We start from the raw sequence: 6,000 nt of genomic DNA, 5'->3' as shown, positions 1-6,000 counted from the left end.
AGCTGACCAGATAAAAGGGCTAGTCACGCAACCATCTCCCTCTGACGCTCTTGAACTCTTACTCTTACTTTTTTACTCTTGGACTCTCGCTGTCCTGGCTCTTGCTAGCGCATGGCCGCTCAACCTTCACATAGGATGGAGCCCACAACAGAAAGTCTGAGATGCAGCTCAGACTTCTTTTCACTGTAACCACAACACAAAAGCCTGCCTTCAGATTACTGCTGTGAACTAAATGTGAGTAAAACTTTGTCCTTACTTTTAAAGAAGACTGTGTTGTGTTATTATTATTATTTTAAGAGGGAAATAAAGGGGAAAATTTACCAGGAACAATCCAGACTGGGCAATCCAGACTGGATTGCTTCATTAAATGATTGTAACTAAGCATCAAAGGGACGCGGGTGGCGCTGTGGTCTAAACCACAGAGCCTAAGGCTTGCTGATCAGAAGGTCGGCAGTTCGAATCCCCGCTACGGGGTGAGCTCCCGTTGCTCGGTCCCAGCTCCTGCCCACCTAGCAGTTAGAAAGCAAGTCAAAGTGCAAGTAGATAAATAGGTACCGCTCCTAAGGGAAGGTAAATGACATTTCCATTCCGTGCCCTGCTCTGGTTCACCAGAAGCGGCTTAGTCATGCTGGCCACATGACCCGGAAGCTGTATGCCGCTCCCTGCCCAGTAAGGCGAGATGAGTGCCGCAACCCCAGAGTCGGACACGACTGGACCTAATGGTCAGGGGTCCCTTTACCTTTAACGAAGCATCAACTTGCTTCCAATAAGTTGCAAAGGGAATGTGCTCTGCTGTTCACTCACTAGCGTGAGTGAGGAGGCACAATATCAAAACAGTATTTCCTCTCCTACCTTTCTTAACATTCCCACACAAATTATGGTTGCTTTCCATAGAGCTGGGTGGCACTATGATCAGAGGAGCTAAACTGGTGGCTGTAACAGCAGGCAGAGAGGGCAGAAAAGGAGCATGATGAGAGATGGCGGTGTGGCAGGAGGGTGGGCGGGCGAGAAAAGTGGGAAGCCGAAGCCTTTCTTTTGCTCCCTGAAGTCCATTGGTGGTGCATGATAGGATTCATGATAGGATTATAACCTCCCCATCACAGGCCCCTTGATGATTCTAGGCTACATATTAGGAAACCTCCTTTCTCCCTCTCTTTTTTTGACAAAGAAATGATCAGAAAAATCAAGATAACCAAGAAAACAAAAGAAGTTATTCCAAGCGAGGACAACTAGACAAGTTCCTGGCAGGGCAGCTTTTTCTGGTGTCCGAGTTGCTGAACATCCTTATCACACACACGAGTTATCTCCCGATGAGGCTTTACTATAACCACTTGTCATGCTGGCAATAGAGTAGGGGCCAAAACTGGATTATTTATTTATTTATTTATTTATTTATTTATTATTATTATTATTATTATTATTATTATTATTATTAACTAAAATTTGCACTGCTCGGGCGCAGACTTGTGGCTGGCGCGGGAGGCGTCCAGTGGGCGTCCAGACAACCGGCGGGGAGAATTGATTTCGGATCACAGCTCATCGAACGTGAAAGGGCGCTCGCGAAAGGCTCCTGTCGTTTGATCTACAACCCAAATCCTTGCCTAGCAACTGCAATCACATCTTTCTAACCCCCACCGCAACCCCGGCTTCCGTTTCCTCTTTGGTTAGTTGTGTTGGTTCGCCTCCTGTCGTCTCACAAAGGAAGACTCCACAGCTCTGGAATCTTCTCCAGGAACAGTCAATGATTAGGAAGAGCATCAAGGCAAAGGCCAACCATTTCCTAGCTTGAAATTTCGCGAGGTGGTGGCCACAGGTCAGAGATGAGGACTGATTCTTCTACAAGGCTTTACAGAATTGTGGCTTTCCTGCCCCCATGTGCAAGAAGACCAGGAGGCGATCCCTGGAGAGAAACCACCAGAGCTCCTGGCACATCCCAGCCAGTCAATAGCCAGATTCCTCACGTTTCATTGGGCAATCGGGCAGACATGGGCATTGGGTTGAACCCATTACAGAAATTAGGGGAATTCATGCAGGGATTCTCAGTGACTGCCCAATCTACAGAGTGAGCAGACCATACCAGCTTCGCTGCCCATACATAGGCCCACCCTGGAAAGAGTCTCAGGATTGGACTAGGATGGGGAGAAAACGGGACGGAGGGCATGACACATAAGCACCACTATTCTTGAATGCCTGACATAAGTCTCCTTGGATCGACTGAGTAGGACTTCTTACCAAGTCATATGGGGGATATATAAGCCTCATTGAACATCCTAGCAGGAAGTTTCATTGAGTTCAGATGGGACTTACTCCTAGATGAGTTGACCTCAGATTGCAGCCTTTCCAGAGTTTGACTGAAAGGACTTACTCACGCGTAGACGTGTACATTTGAAGGTGCCACCACAAGCAGCCTGGTGCTTAATTGTGGCTTCCATTCTTCACAGCTGCTTTCCGCTTTCCCTCTCCAGACATCCGAGCGATTTCTCTTCAAGGGAACCACCCACCCCGCCGCCGCCCTTGTTTTTACGAAGGACAGATCTCCCCACCCAAAGATACACACCTTCTTTCCTCCTTAGCAGAGTTAGATGCGTAATAATGCCGCGATCCTCTAGTCTGGAAGATGACGAGTTGCGGAGAAACCTATGGGCCAGATCTTTTGGCCCGTCAGCCAGAAATGGGAAAGCCGAAGACTAATATCCAAACCACACTGTATGAAGCTTAGCTCTGGGGAGATCCTCTTTCCCTAGAAATACAGTCGTTCGGTCCCAGCATGTGTCCTTAACCTCAGGCCTCTGATAGATAAAGATCTAGAAAGAGGGGGAACCCCAGTAAAGCTGATAAGCTACGCTCTGTATTAATTCCTTCCTGTATGCAAACCCGATTCCCTATTTATTTGTGTGGCCTGCTTTGTACCCTTAGTTAAAGACCCTTTACTACAGAGGATGCTGGTTCCTTGTGAGGGCTCTGGACATTATCCTCGCGCCACCGCCAGGCTCTCAGTCAATTCTACCGTCTCCTTCCTGCCTAGCAGTCTCGATCCTCCATCCAATCCATAGTTTCTCTCTCAACCACTTTGCAAAACGGGTTAATGTCGCAATAAATTTGTTGGTCGTTACTGCGCTACACTACAGGTTTGTGTTTGTGGATGTTATTTGTTTTTTGGTGTTTTTTATTTTTGTTTTTGTTTTTTTTGCTACCCTGCCTTTCCGGAAATTGCTCTCCTCCTCCTCCTAGGGACAGGGCTTGCTATCCAAAGATAGAAAAGCTCACCTAGACAGAGAGGGACTGCCGCTGGAAGCTAGCAAAATTGGGGGGGGGGATTGTGCTGGGGCTGCTGCTGCTCTCTTAGGGCCATATCCCCGTAAGGAAACACAGGTCAGTCACGGTTCAAAGCTAGGCAAGAAAAGTGGCAGGGATTGTTTCCATAGGTTGCGCTCCCCATGGTTTGGCTTTACCAGCCCAAGGGACACGGACAAACCCACCCACAGGTCCCACACTTGCAGAGGTCAGCGCCGACCTCTGTCGGCATCCCTCGTCTCCAGCCTGAAGCTGGGAACCATTCATCCTGGGTCCCGAAGACACCCCGCGTTACGCCCCCCCCCCGAATATGCATGACACTTTTCTTTTTAAGAGGAAAAAAGAGGGATGAAGTGGCAAAACATAAACCTGGCTCCAATGACCTGCTCCCCAAGCCATCAAAACAGTCTACTTTGCAGCCCAGCTCAACGCCTGTTTACTCAGAAGAGAGTCCAGCGGAATTTTCTTTGCAGGCGATTGCATAGACTCAATCACAACAATAATGCAAAGGTGCTGAGAAGAAGGGGGAGGGCAGGACTATTGATTAATTAATTTGCTTCCTCCCTTCCCGCTACTCAGGACATTTCAACTCTCCCCAGTCCAGTTCTTCGATATCTTCAATTAATAATAATATTAATAATAATAATAATAATAAATGGTACGTTTCATAGGAGAGCCTGTCACTCTAGACTGTTATAGATATTTACAGACTGAAGAAAATGTGAAGTACATATATGGATCTCTCCCTCCCCACGCCAGTCACCCGCCACCCACCATGCATTCGTCACTATAGGTAAGTAGTGACCCACGGAGCACAAAGGAGGGGTAACTGGGAGCAAGCAGGCAAAGATGCGGATAGTCTGAGATGGTGGGGCAGCAGGAGGCCCAGCAGATTTCTTGGAAAGCTTTACATTTCATGCTGGGGTTCGGCTACCCATTAGAGCGGGTGACCTGGAGGACCTCTGCCTGTAAAGTCAGAGGCCATGGATCAAAATGGGGCTTACTCTCAGGTAAACGTGCAGAAGAGTCGAGTCCCCTGGCCTGCTTGTTTGAAAGAATTCTAGGAGCTTCATTCAACAAAGGCGCTCCTTCCTCTTTCTAATTTTGTGGGGACATTCCTCGCTGGTTTAGGGGCCAATTTTCGTTTATTGATTTAATGTCCTTCATAAGAGTTCTAAATACTAGCAAGATAGAAAGGGAAATGCATCGAAGCAGAGTTTACAAAACAGACACACAGAAACCCTGATTTGATGAAGTGGGATCTAGTCTGCGGAAGTTTAGGCCACAATAAAATGCGCTCCGCTTTAACGTGCCACAAAACTCCTTGCTGCAACGACAGCGACAACAAAAATTAAAAAGCTGAACACTAGGACTGTCTGGAATCCGAGTCTAAACACTGTTGGGAAACTAACCCTCTTGAAATCAGCCTGGGTGGATTCTAGAGTCCAGGCCCTTAAACCCCAATGGGAACGTGGCCGTGATAGGACATGGATTCTAATCCTCGGCAGTCCGCCGGGAAGATCTCTGGCTCAACTCTCCCCGAAATGCCTTGGGTGTTGTGGTGGCAAATGCGCCGGCGGTGGCAACTCCCCTACAGGTCAGGGAGCCTGCGCGCGAGAACTATATATTCTATGTACATATCTGTCGCCCGCACAGGAGGGTTTATGGCGTCCCCGCGTCTCCAGTTCTCTGGCAGGCTTTGATCCACACAACTCAAGAGGGTCTTGAAACAATGAGATTAAATGCTGCCTCCAACTTTTATTCACAAACGGCCTCCTAGAGAGAAGCGCTCAGCTTGATGCAGCTGAAACTTTCCGAGGTGAGGATCCCCCTCACTTCTCTCTCTCTCCCCCCCATCTCTCTTTTTCTTTTCATGCCTCCTCCTTCTCTCCAGCTCGACGTGAAGCTTGGAGCTCCTGAGCAAACACTCAACTGTTCTCCGCTGGGTTGGAGGAAAGGAGGTCTGTGGAACCGCTGGCAGCAGCAGCCCCGGCAGCCAGGCTTTCCAGAACGAATAACAAAAAGGTTACTGTACATAGAAACGTGCTGTCAGCCCAAGAGCCTCGAGTTGTTTGAATGTTGGTTTGGGGGACGTAAATATAGCAGCTCTGCGGTTCCCTCCCGCTCCTCTCTCTGCTTCCCCTTTTAAATAATTCCATTTCAGTTTGGAAAAGGTTAGCCCTAGACACGAGGTACAATAATACTCCCCCCCCAAAAAAATCCTTAAGTTCTCTCCTAGATATATATATATATTTTTTAAGCATTACCTTATACCTTACTTATCGTTTATGGAAACAATGCTTCTCCCCACTGCGCGCCCGCACGCACATACACGCGCGCGCCCTTTTCCTAAAGGGACATGTAATTCTGCGGGTGAACTTTGGCTGGACTTTCCTTCTGCATCCCACACAGGGAACAGCCGTGGGTTCCCCGGGCTTGCAGATGAGCCGAGTACTTAAGGTGAGCCAAAAAAAAAAATATGCTGCAGAGAAACTGTGTGCTTTCTTGACCGGACCTGCACCGAGGGAGCTGGTTTCCAAACGCAGTCCTTTTTCAAGCTGCTGCATGAGAGGGTGGAGTGAAAGAACTCTTTAAAAATAAATAAAAAAACGCGATGAAATAAAATCGAGGTAAGGAAGCGCGCTCAGGTCTCACGAAGGGCGCAGTCCTGAGACTCCAGAACCTCGTTTCACCGCGCAGGGAACC

Source organism: Lacerta agilis, chromosome 4 (assembly GCF_009819535.1).
Source record: "Lacerta agilis isolate rLacAgi1 chromosome 4, rLacAgi1.pri, whole genome shotgun sequence".
NCBI classification, from domain to species: Eukaryota; Metazoa; Chordata; class Lepidosauria; order Squamata; family Lacertidae; genus Lacerta; species Lacerta agilis.
Note: the sequence above shows the minus strand (reverse complement) of the source record.